At 37.3% G+C, this 13,782-nt stretch overlaps 1 long non-coding RNA gene across 1 annotated transcript in view; it reads right to left on the reverse strand.

The window, feature by feature from the left end:
- LOC307198306 overlaps positions 1 to 13,782 on the reverse strand; it is a 529,500-nt gene that overhangs the window by 72,420 nt on the left and 443,298 nt on the right. The window lies entirely within an intron of this gene.

Here is a 13,782-nt window from a genome sequence, read left to right on the forward strand (position 1 = left end):
GAGGGTTAAATTAATCTTTTAACCAAGGCTTGAGTGGAAGCATAATCCTTATGCTTCCTTATTATTCCTAATCCTTATGTGACCCTTATTAATAGTCTAAATATGTTTGTTGCTTTAGAAGTGATTTTTGAAGTACCTCCCTTGATTCTACGATTCTGTTCGCCTTAGTGCAATATCAGGGCTGATTAGAACTTAGTAGGATGACGATGCTGTGAGTAAAGATTTGGTATTTGGGTGGTCAGAATAAATAGATACCTGAACAAGACATAAACTCTTTCTGTCCTTCTCTTCATCAGGGTGCCTGTCTGCTCAGCCAACTGCTAATTTCTGATTAATCATGTTATGGGGTATTTCAGTCCATACTCTCATCCCGAACAGCAGGAAGTTTAACTGGGTCACTAATATCATGCTCAGGTTTTTGTATGGTCTTTCAACACCTTCCAAATCACAGGCCTATACTATAGTCACAAGCCTATAATGACCACCTGTTATATTTGGGGATATTTATTATCTTTACTCAGATTGTCTGTCACTGGGCTCCCCCCACTAGGTTAGCCCTCTTGGCCTTGTTAAGAACCTGAATCACGCTTAAACTCACGAATATTAGTACTGCCTTGCTGAGTTTGGTGGGACCAGCTCGTGCAGTTCTGTTGTTTGACCCCGGCAGCTGCCCCGTGCCCCACTGAGGTCACCATGTGGTCCTAGTTTTCTTCTTGTTCCACAGCTGATATCCCAACATGTTCCAAAAGGCACTTGCATACAAGCACCCACTGCAGAATTTATTAAATTAAACCAACAAGAGAGTTAAGGAGCTAAACCTGTCCACTATGACAGTTTTCCCAATTTATTTCTACCCATTTAAATTTTTCCCTAGAGTGAAAATAAGCTCTGTGAAATGAATCACCTAACCTAGGTGACGTTGAATTCAGAGCTTTAATGTAGGTATGACTCCTATCCAACACTGGGACTCCAGAGGACAAATGAATTCCACTTCACTGGAAATCTGATATGAATGTCAATATAATTTAAGATCATTTAACATTTCAGCAAATATACCCTACCTCACAAAACAATATGGAGTCCTAGGATGAAGTATCACCCACCAAATCAATAGTACTGGAGGACTGTAAAAATATGTATAGAATAAAAGGAGACTGGGTGATTCTATTTAGAGACTTAAAAAAAATTTCCACAAAATTTCACATAAAATGCACTTACTATTTATTAAGGAATTTTTTTCAAAAAAAAAACATGAACAAGAAACTGTCATGAATGTTTTATGACCTAGAAATATTCTGTCCATCTTGTTCAAATGAATTTTGTTAATGGGTTTACTATAGGGGTTAAAAGCATGGACCCTGGGGCCAGAGTCCTGGGGTTCAAATCCAAGCTCCACCCCCCAGCAGCTGTGCAAATTTTTTTTCCATACCTTAGTCTCACCTATGAAATGGTGATAACAATAGTAATGATCTCAAAGGACTCTTATAAAGTTGAGTTAAATATGGGAAGTGCGGGCTTCCCTGGTGGCGCAGTGGTTGAGAGTCCGCCTGCCGATGCAGGGGACACGGGTTTGTGCCCCAGTTCGGTAAGATCCCACATGCCGCGGAGCGGCTGGGCCCGTGAGCCATGGCCGCAGAGCCTGTGCGTCCAGAGCCGGTGCTCCGCAACGGGAGAGGCCACAACAGTGAGAGGCCCGCGTACCGCAAAAATAAATAATATGGGAAGTACTTAGAACAGCTTCTGGGTCATAAAAAGTACCATGTAAGTGTGAACTATGATTATTATTATCAGAAACAGTTGTAATATTATCATTACTTTTAAAATAGTGCTTTAAAATGAGAAAACCAGGAAAAAAAATATAGAAATGTTTTCCTGGTTAAATAAGCAATGACAGTAAAACAAGAAAAAAAAATTTTTAAAGTTAGAGTAATATGAAGGACAACTTTTTGATTTCTCTGCCTTTAGCCATTCGTTAAGATATTAAGCAGAATTTACAATTCTTAAATGCTACATGTGAGTGACCTTATGAACAAAGGAAAAGAAAACGTTCACTACGCAATACAAGATGTTTTGCATTTGGCAACAGAAGCGCCATGTCAAGAAACTAAGTAAGTAAGCAGTGGATTTTGGAAGCAAGCTGGCTCCTTCTGTGCATCACCTAAAGAGCTGCAGCAATGAGCACAGTGATAAATGCTCAATCATGTGGCATTCCACCAACACAGCATGCCCCTAAAATGAAAAGTATGGACCATTTTCCCGGTAAAACACACACATTCTGGGAAAAGGAAAAATTAAGGTAATGCTTTGGCAAAAGATTGTAAAATGGGCTTTCTGTATTCAGTGTTCATCTCTGCTCACAATAGAAACTGCCATGAATTTCTTTAGCACAATCCTCTACCTGATGTAACACCTATCCTATTGCTTAAAATATACTAATTACAGATGACGGTCATTTGACACATTGTCAACACAACGTTTAGTTTGTGCAAAGATTTAAACACTTCCCTCCAAACCTGTGTGTGTGTCATGTGTGTGTGTGCACATTCCCAGGTGCACGAATTTAATAGCTCATGATACTTTTAAGTTAATTTTGTTTTCCATAGTAGAGCTTTTACGGCTTTGGTAATGACATTTTACAACATACTTAAAAGAATTCAGACATAATTTTTGGCATGCATTGATTTTTATCAATTACATAATTACTATTAGACCAAATATTTGAACTGTGGTTGAAACCTAAAATGGTGGCATCTTAAATTTATGTCCATAGATAGTCATTTCAGAACTAGAAGATAAAGTGTATTTTCTAAAGAACATATTGTTGTCATTATCTAGAAAAATCATATGCCAAAAGTCTAACATTCATTTCTAAAAAAGCGTATCCCTACACAGTAGGTCCATGGTTACAGGCTTGAATCCCATGATACGAGTCACATAAAAATGAATGTGTTTTTCTATTGGATGGAACTGATAGCAGACAAAAATCACATTATTTTTCCTGTTTTGTCTTTGATATAAAATGAAACAAGTTAAATGACTTCGGTGAACTAGTGTTGAGTAGGCAAGAAAAGGATTTCTAGGCATTTAGGAAATCCTGTCTGCACTTGGAGGTGGAGTGAACCGTCTGTCATCCTCTCTGATCCAGGTGGAACTGACAATGGTGACTCAGAGAGTTTCTAAACACAACTTGGGCTAGTGTGCCACAGCTAACCGGGAGGGAGTGCGGGAAAAACTCTGGACCTGCCTAAAAGGCAAGAGACCATTGATTCAGGGTGCAAGAGGAGGGGGGATTCCTTCCCTGTCTGCCCAGAGAAAGCAGAGCACTGCCTAAATGAGCTCCAGAGATGGGCACGAGCCACGGCTATCAGCTCAGATCCCAGAGACGGGCATGAAACGCTAACGCTGCTGCTGCAGCCACCAAGAATCCTGTGTGCGAGCACAGGTCACTATCCACACCTCCCCCCGAGGAACCTGTGCAGCCCATCACTTCCAGGGTCCCATGACCCAGGGCCAAGTTCCCGGAAAACACACAGTGTGCCTCAGGCTGTTGTAACGTCATGTCGGTCCCTGCCGCCACAGGCTCTCCCCACATTCCAATTATAACTACCATATGCCTCCCTGCCCTTGGTATGAGAGAGCCAGAGCCCCCTAATCAGCCGCTGTTTTAACCCCATCCTGTCTGGATGGGAACAGAAGCCTGAGGGCAACCTACATGCAGAGGTGGGGCCAAAACCAAAGCTGAACCCTGGGAGCTGTGCGAACAAAGAAGAGAAAGGGAAATCTCTCCCAGCAGCCTCAGGGGCAGCAGATTAAATCTCCAAAATCAACTTGATGTACCCTGCATCTGTGGAATACCTGAATAGACAAGGAATCATCCCCAAATTGAGGCAGTAGACTTTGGGAGCAACTGTAGACTTGGGGTTTGCTGTTGCCAACTGACTCGTTTCTGATTTTTATGTTTATCTTAGTATAGTTTTTAGGGCTTCTTATCACTGGTGGATTATTTTATTGGTTTGGTTGCTCTCTCCTTTCTTTTATTACTCTAAAATTTTTAAATTTTAATAATTTTTCAATTTTTATTTTAATAATTTTATTATTATTTTTTAATGTTTTTATTTATATTCTTTCTTTTTTTCTCCCTTTTCTTCTGATCTGTGTGGCTGACAGGCTCTTGGTGTTCCGGCCTGGTGTCAGGCCTGAGTCTCTGAGGTGGGAGAGCCGAGTTCAGGACACTGGACCACCAGACACCTCCTGGCCCCACGTAATATCAATCAGCGAGAGCTCTACCAGAGATCTCTGTCTCAATGCTAAGACCCAGATACACCCAATGGTCAGCAAGCTCCAGGGCTGGATGTCCCATGCCAAACAACTAGCAAGACAGGAACACAACCCCACCCATTAGCAGAGACGCTGCCTAAAATCATACTAAGTTCACAGATACCCCAAAACACACCACCAAACGCAGCCTTGCCCACGAGAAAGACAAGATCGAGCCCCACCCAACAGAACACAGGCACCAGTCCCCTCCACCAGGAAGCCTACACAAGCCACTGAACCAACCTTACCCACTGGGGGCATTCACCAAACACAACAGGAACTACGAACCTGAAGTCTGCGAAAAGGAGACCTCAAACACAGTAAGTTAAGCAAAATGAGAGGACAGAAATACATAGCAGATGAAGGAGCAAGGTAAAAACTCACCAGACCAAACAAATGAAGAGGAAATAGGCAGTCTACCTGAAAAAGGATTCAGAGTAATGATAGTAAAGATGATCCAAAATCTTGGAAATAGAATGGAGAAAATACAAGACATGTTTAACAAGAACCTGGAGGAAATGAAGAGCAAACAATGATGAACAACACAATAAATGAAACTAAAAATTCTCTAGAAGGAATCAATAGCAGAATAACTGAGGCAGAAGAACAGATAAGTGACCTGGAAGATAAAAGAGTGGAAATAACTACTGTAGAGCAGAATAAAGAAAAAAGAATGAAAAGAATTGAAGACAGTCTCAGAGACCACTGCAACAACATTAAACGCACCAACATTCGAATTATAGGGGTCCCAAAAGAAGAAGAGAAAAAGAAAAGGTCTGAGAAAATATTTGAAGAAATGATAGCTGAAAATTTCCTTAACATGGGAAAGGAAACAGTCAGTCAGGTCCAGGAAGCACAGAGAGTCCCATACAGGATAAATCCAAGGAGAAATATGCCAAGACATACATTAATTAAATTATCAAATATTAAATACAAAGATGCTAACACATATATATGGAATCTAAAAAAAAAACTGGTACTGATGAGCCTAGATGCAGGGCAGGAATAAAGAGATAGATATAGAAAATGGACTTGAGGACATGGGGTGGGAGGGTGAAGCTGGGCCGAAGGGAGAGTAGCATCAGCATACATAAACTACCGAATGTAAAATACTTCGCTAGTGGGAAGCAGCTGCATAGCACAGGGAGATCAGCTCAGTGCTTTACAATGACCTAGAGGGAAGGGATAGGGAGGATGGAAGGGAGGCTCAAGAGGGAGGGGATACAGGGACATGTGTATGCATATGACTGATTTGCTTTGTTGTGCAACAGAAACTAACACAGTATTGTGAAGTAATTATACTCCAATAAAGATCTATTTAAAAAAGTAAATCCAAAGAAAAAATATTAAAAGCAGCAAGGGAAAAGCATCAAATAACACACAAGGGAATCCAGATAAGGTTAACAGCTGATCTTTCAGCAGAACTCTGCAAGCCAGAAGGGAGTGGCAGGACATATTTAAAGCAATGAAAGGGAAAAACCTACAACCAACATTACTCTACCCAGCAAGGATCTCACTCAGATTCGATGGAGAAATTAAAACCTTTACAAAGAAATTAAAACCTTAACAAATGAGCAAAAGTTAACAGAATTCAGCACTACCAGAACAGCTTTACAACAAATGGTAAAGGAACTTCTCTAGGCAGGAAACAAAAGAGAAGGAAAAGACCTACGATAACAAACCCAAGACAATTAAGAAAATGGTAACAGGAACATACATGTCGATAATTACCTTAAATATAAATGGATTAAATGCTCCAACCAAAAGACGTAGACTGGCTAAATGATACAAAAACAAGCCCCATATATATGCTACCTACAAGAGACCCATTTCAGACCTAGGGACACATGCAGACTGAAAGTGAAGGCATGGAAAAAGATATTCCATGCAAATGGATATCAAAAGAAAGCTGGAGTAGCAATTCTCATATCAGACAAAACAGACTTTAAAATAAAGACTATTACAAGAGACAAAGAAAGACACTACATAATGATTAAGGGATCGATCCAAGAAGAAGATGTAACAATTGTAAATATTTATGCACCCAACACAGGAACACCTCAATACATAAGGCAAATGCTTACAGCCATAAAAGGGGAAATCGACAGTAACACAATAATAGTAGGGGACTTTAACACCTCACTTTCACCAATGGACAGATCATCCAAAATGAAAATAAGGAAACACAAGCTTTAAGTGACACATTAAACAAGATGGACTTAGTTGATATTTATAGGACATTCCACCCAAATACAACAGAATACATTTTCTTCTCAAGTGCTAATGGAACATTCTCCAAGACAGATCATATCTTGGGTCACAAATCAAGCCTTGGTAAATTTAAGAAAACTGAAATCATATCAAGTATCTTTTCTGACCACAACAGTATGAGACCAGATACCAATTACAGGAAAAGAACTGTAAAAAATACAAACACATGGAGGATAAAGAATATGCTACTAAATAACCAAGAGATCACTGAAGAAATCAAAAAATACCTAGAGACAAATGACAACGAAAACACAATGATCCCAAACTGATAGAATGCAGCAAAAGCAGTTCTAAGAGGGAAGTTTATAGCAATACAATCCTAGCTAAAGAAAGAAGAAAAATCTCAAACAACCTAACCCTACACCTAAAGCAATTAGAGAAAGAAGAACAAAAAAAAACCCCCAAAGTTAGCAGAAGGAAAGAAATCATAAAGATCAGAGGAGAAATAAATGAAAAAGAAATCAAGAAAACAATAGGAAAGATCAATAAAACTAAAAGCTGGTTCTTAGAGAAGACAAATAAAATTGATAAAGCATTAGCCAGACTCATCAAGAAAAAAAGGGAGAAAACTCATATCAACAGAATTAGAATTGAAAAAGAAGTAACAACTGACACTGAAGAAATACAAACAATCATGAGAGATTACTACAAGCAACTAAATGCCAATAAAATGGACAACCTGGAAGAAATAGACAAATTCTCAGAAAAGCACAAGCTTCCATGGCTGAACCAGGAAGAAATAGAAAATAAAAACATACCAATCAGAAGCACTGAAATTGAAACTGTGATTAAAATTTTCCAGCAGACAAAAGCCCAGGACCAGATGGCTTCACAGGCAAATTCTACCAAATATTTAGAGAAGAGCTAACATCTACCCTTCTCAAACTCTTCCAAAATATAGCAGAGGGAGGAACACTCCCAAACTCATTCTACAAGGCCACCATCACCCTCATACTGAAACTAGACAAAGATGTTACAAAAAAAGAAAATTACAGGCCAATATCACTGATGAACACAGATGCAAAAATCCTCACCAAAATACTAACAAACAGAATCCAACAGCACATTAAAAGGATCATACACAATGATCAAGTAGGGTTTATCCCAGGAATGCAAGGATTCTTCAATATACACAAATCAATCAATGTGATACACCATATTAACAAACTGAAGGATAAAAACCACATGGTAATCTCAATAGATGCAGAAAAAGCTTCTGACAAAATTCAACACTCATTTATGATAAAAATCCAGCAGAAAGTAGGCACAGGGGAACTTACCTCAACATAATAAAGGCTGTATATGACAAACCCCAGTCAACATCATTCTCAATGGTGAAAAACTGAAACCATTTCTTCTGAGATCAGGAACAAGACAAGGTTGCCCATTCTCACTGCTATTATTCAACATAGTTCTGGAAGTTTTAGCCAAAGCAATCAGAGAAGAAAAAGAAATAAAAGGAATTCAAATCGGAAAAGAAGAAGTAAAGCTGTCACTGTTTGAACATGACATGATACTATACATCGAGAATCCTAAAGATCCTACCAGAAAACTACTAGAGCTAATCAATGAATTTGGTAAAGTAGCAGGATACAGAATTAATGCACAGAAATCACTTGTATTCCCATACACTATCGATGAAAAATCTGAAAGAGAAATTAAGGAAACACTCCCATTCACCACTGCAACAAAAAGAATAAAATACCTAGGAATAAACGTACCTAAGGAGACAAAAGACCTGTATGCAGGAAATTATAAGACACTGATTAAAGAAATTAAAGGTGATACAAACAGATGGAGAGATATACCATGTTCTTGGATTGGAAGAATCAATATTGTGAAAATGACTACACTACCCAAAGCAATCTACCTATTCAATGCAATCCCTATCAAACTACCAATGACATTTTTCACAGAAATAGAACAAAAAATTTCAGAATTTGTATGGAAACAGAAAAGACGCCAAAGAGCCAAAGTAATCATGAGAAAGAAAAATGGAGCTGGAGGAATAATGCTCCCTAACTTCAGACTATACTAGAAAGCTACAGTAATCAAGGCAGTATGGTACTGGCACAAAAACAGAAAGATAGATCAATGGAACAGGACAGAAAGCCCAGATATAAACCCACGCACATATGGTCACCTTATTTTTGATAAAGGAGGCAAGAATACACAATCGAGGAGAGACAGTCTATTCAATAAGTGGTGCTGGGAAAACTGGACAGGTACATGTAAAAGAATGAACTTAGAACACTCCCTAACACCACACAGAAAAATAAACTCAAAATGGATTAAAAACCTAAGTGTAAGGCCAGACACTATAAAACTCTTAGAGGAAAACATAGGCAGAACACTCTATGACATAAATCACAGCAAGATCCCTTTTGACCCACCTCCTAGAGAAATGGACATAAAACCAAAACTAAGCAAATGGGACCTAATGAAACTTAAAAGCTTTTGCACAGCAAAGGAAACCATAAACAATACGAGAAGACAACCCTCAGAATGGGAGAAAATATTTGCCACGAAACAACTGACAAAGGATTTATCTCCAAAATATACAAGCAGTTCATGCAGCTCAATATCAGAAAACAGACAACCCAATCCAAAAATGGGCAGAAGACCTAAATAGACATTTCTCCATAGAAGGTATACAGATTGCCAATAAACACATGAAAGGATGCTCAACATCACTAATCACTTGAGAAATGCAAATCAAAACCACAGTGAGGTGTCAACTTACACCAGTCAGAATGGCCATCATCAAAAATCTACAAAGAATAAATGCTGGAGAGGGTGTGGAGAAAAGGGAACCCTCTTGCACTGTTTTTGGGAATGTAAATTGATACAGCCACTATGGAGAACAGTATAGAGGTTCCTTAAAAAACTAAAAATAGAACTACCATACGACCCAGCAATCCCACCTCTGGGCATATACTCTAAGAAAACCATAATTCAAAAAGAGACATGTACCACAATGTTCATTGCAGCACTATTTACAATAGCCAGGATATGGAAGCAACCTAAGTGTCCATCTACAGATGAATGGAAAAAGAAGATGTGACATATATATACAATGGAATGTTACTCAGCCATAAAAAGGAACAAAACTGAGTTATTTGTAGTGAGGTGGATGGACCTAGAGTCTGTCATACAGAGTGAAGTCAGTCAGAAAGAGAAAAACAAATAACGTATGCTAACACAAATATATATGGAACCAAGAAAAAAAAAGGATTTTGAAGAACATCGGGGCAGGACAGGAATAAAGATGGAGATGTAGAGAATGGACCTGAAGACATGGGGAGGGGGAAGCATAAGCTGAGATGAAGTGAGAGAGTGGCATGGACAAATATACACTACCAAATGTAAAATAGATAGCTAGTGGGAAGTAGTGCATAGCACAGGAGATCAGTCAGTGCTTTGTGACCACCTAGAGGGGTGGGATAAAGAGGGTGGGAGGGAGACACAAGAGCGAGGAGATATGGGGATATACGTATATGTATAGCTGATTCTTTTTATTATACAGCAGAAACTAACACAACATCGTAAAGCAATTATACTCCAATAAAGATGTTAAAAAAATAAAAGCAAAAAAATAAACACAACTTGAGTCATTGAAACACATCTACCCTGCTACTTCCTGTTTTGCTTTGGAGCAGTGGGTCCTGGACACGGGCAGCTCCGATTTTGTTTTTTTAAAATGTTTCTGCCTAAGGGAATAGTAGATGCAATTATAGAAAGAGAAAAAAAGGAAGAAGGAAAATATCATGGGGCTAAAATCAAGGTGCTGGTGGGGCTGGTTACCTACTGGAGGCTGTAAGTGAAAATCTGTTTCCCTGCCTCTTCCATCCTTCAGAGGCCACCCACATTCGTTGGTTTGTGGTCCCTTCTTCCATCTTGAAAACCAGCAAGTCTGCAGTTCCCTGAACCTTCTCCATTTTCATGTCTTTCTCTGGGACCTAAGTTGGGGGAGTTGCTCTGCTTTTAAGGAGTCACATGATTGGAATGGCTCCACCTGGACAATTTGGGCTACTCTCCCATCTGAAGGGCCTTACCCTTAATCATACCTTCCAACTTGCTTTTGCCGTGTAATGAAATATATTCACAGGTGTGGACTTTTAGGGGGTCAGTCTGCCTACCATACTTATTTTCAAAGAAGTTAATATGTTTTTTTCCAGGAGTTTAAATTCTCTTCAGAACAATCAAAGAAACCCTTCTCATTTGCTGTCTGCCACATACATGCTCACACCTACACATAAACATAACAATAAAATATAGGGTATTTCACATTTAATAACTAAATTATAACAAATTTTGAATTTCTAATCATGACTAGTTTTTTTTTAAAATCAATGGTGTATTTTATTTCTGATAAAATAATAAGGCAAATTTTCTAGGGAAATGACTAAAAGGGGAATCAAATTCAATGACAATTGCCATTTGTTCTATCTATTTTAGCATGAAATTCTTTTATGATATAAAGCACAAAGCATAAAACTAGTATAATTGACTGATGGCAAAAAAATAACAAAAAGACATGATATAACTAGTGCAATATTTTCAATCAACAAGATGCTTACACATGGTTGATTCCTAAAGTTTTCTGAAGTCAAGGGAGGAGAATCTTGCCTGCACTGCTCTTCTTATCCAATGTCTCTGGGGCAAAGAGTATCATTTCAGATCATCCCTCCTAAGGCCTAGGAACAAGGAAGAGTCTTTTCTTAAATAGTACCAGATCATTGGGTAGGGCTAGTTCTTATATTTGTTCTGTGTTTACATAAACTCTGAGTAGGTAGGACGCTAGGGTTTAACTCATTTCATTGATGTTCTAACTGGACCCCCCAATTTCTGATTTAGGAATATATAGATAACCTTAACCTACTGTAAAATGACTTTCAAATTAACAAATTCCTAGTTGCTAGGAAATTCAGGTTTAATTCTCTATTTAAGATACCCAGCCTGACATTATTACTTAAAATTATACTAGTCAATAAATAATGTAAGTTAAATCTTGTGCTAGAGAAAAATTCCAATTGACTAGACATGGTGTTTCTTAAGCAAGGACAGTTTAGTTTTTGGAAACTGTAGAAAATTAAAACCAATTCTAGTCCTCAAAATGGTACACTGCAATTCAAATTAGGGCTTCACATTGCAGAAACTTCCTATAGTTCAACACTATTCCCAAACCATGTATTAAATAGAAGCACTGTCAACAGGAATACAATGTAGTTGTCACCTTGGCCTTTTAAACTATGGTCAGACAGCACACTGACATGAAAGGAATGCTCATTCTGGAAGCAACTGATGAAACGTAGTTGGCATTCCAAGAGCGATAGATAGAAATGTATGAGTCTTATCTTCAATACTGACTCCTGCACAAACTATTAACCTTAAGAAAATGTATCTTTTGAGATAGAGTTGTTGACACTTTATATTACATCATTCATTTTATCCCCTCAAGTTAGGTGAGTCAGGATTCTTACAGCTCTGTTCATCCTATAATTGCAAAGTAAAGACTCTAAGCTATGGAGAAAGATTTGGAGATCTGGGGTAAGCCTTCCTAGGAATGGAGTCCTGGGACTTCTAATAATTTATTTCTTTGCCATAGAAGTCTGCATTAATTTCCTGATGGTTGTCAACTAAACCACTATACCAAGGGAATTACCTAAATCCTAAACATCTGTTATTTTATTCAAAAAGTATTAATTCCAAGAATAAATGGTGATAGATTGTTTTCCATGTTCAAATTAACCTTGAATAAGACACAAAACAATCCGTAATGGAAAACCAAACTTAAAGTTACAATATAAATACACGTAATTATGATCTTATTTATTTATGTGCTCATTTACATCACATAAATTATCAGGTATTTTGAAGACTGAATTTGCCAAAAAACAGACCTTCCCTATAAGAATGGACACTAAAGAGCTTTTAATAAAGCCACTATACTTCTCTCTGTATCCTTTTCAGTTTGGTTTTCAAGATGACCTCCAGTTCTACATCTGATTTCAAAATATATTTCATGAAACATATATACAGATATATCGGTGTGTATATATAAGTAGATATAATCACTTTTATCCAAGACTTATGCAACTTAAAATGAACTCAATTTAACAACAATATCTTTATAAACTAAAAGTCTTCAAATAAAAATAGCATCCTTAAGGAAAAATAGGTATGAAAATAAATGATCCAATAATAAAAGATTCCTTAACAAAATCCAGCATTGAACCGATGCCATCATGAACATATTGTATGTATATATGTTTGCATGTACACTTTTCAGTGGTTAACTAACAAATTATTTTTATCAATACTGGAATATAAAAGCAAAAAATAACTTTAATAAAGGTTTTTATTGAATTACTAATTTTAGGTAGTTTTTAGCCACTGATGTATATGACAATCTTTACATATTTTTTACTTTACTTCTGAAATTAAAAAAAAGAAATAGAATGAGCCTAAGATTCTCTTCAGTTATTTTATGCATTTGAATGGTTTGCACACTTACTCTTCCCTTTACCCTTATATATAAAATACGGAAAGCTTCATAGCATATTGCATTCATACTGCCAACACTGGAACACTGGGTCTCCAGGACTTATAGCAAGTTCCTCAAAGCCATATTGCTATTACTATTGTACTCCTTCAAAGAAAAAGTTTCGTCCACGCTGATGTTTTAAATGATAATTTTCTTTTCTTTATAGTATTTTAGAAACAGTTTGAAATAACTTTCTCTTCAGAATCATACCTTTAATTTCCACTCCTCTAAAATGTTATTTTTTTTTAAAAATTGCTTTTGTTCATTTCTTGTGTCTAATGAGAGTAAGAGTAACCATTCTATTTACCTAAAAGTAATCAATTGTTTTAGAATAATTGTTCTGTTATGTATTTTTAAGATGCTTGCCCACACACCTGATGTTATTTTATTTATATTTTCCTCCTCTGAAATCTTAAATATGAAGAAATATAAACTTTGTAGTAATAACATGTGTCATGTGGTAAATTACCAGTGATATGAAAGGTCTATTCTGTATACCCCTAAATATTCCAGTTAAATTGAGAGTTTTATTAAGAGCACTACAACTCCACATGTCAAATAAAAGCTAAAACAGTCAGACAAGATAGTGTCTAAAGGATCTGAGCCACAGAAAAAAGCATGAATGGTATGAGGTTTAAGTTATCGAT

This window comes from Stenella coeruleoalba, assembly GCF_951394435.1.
Source record: "Stenella coeruleoalba genome assembly, chromosome: 1".
Classification (NCBI taxonomy): domain Eukaryota; kingdom Metazoa; phylum Chordata; class Mammalia; order Artiodactyla; family Delphinidae; genus Stenella; species Stenella coeruleoalba.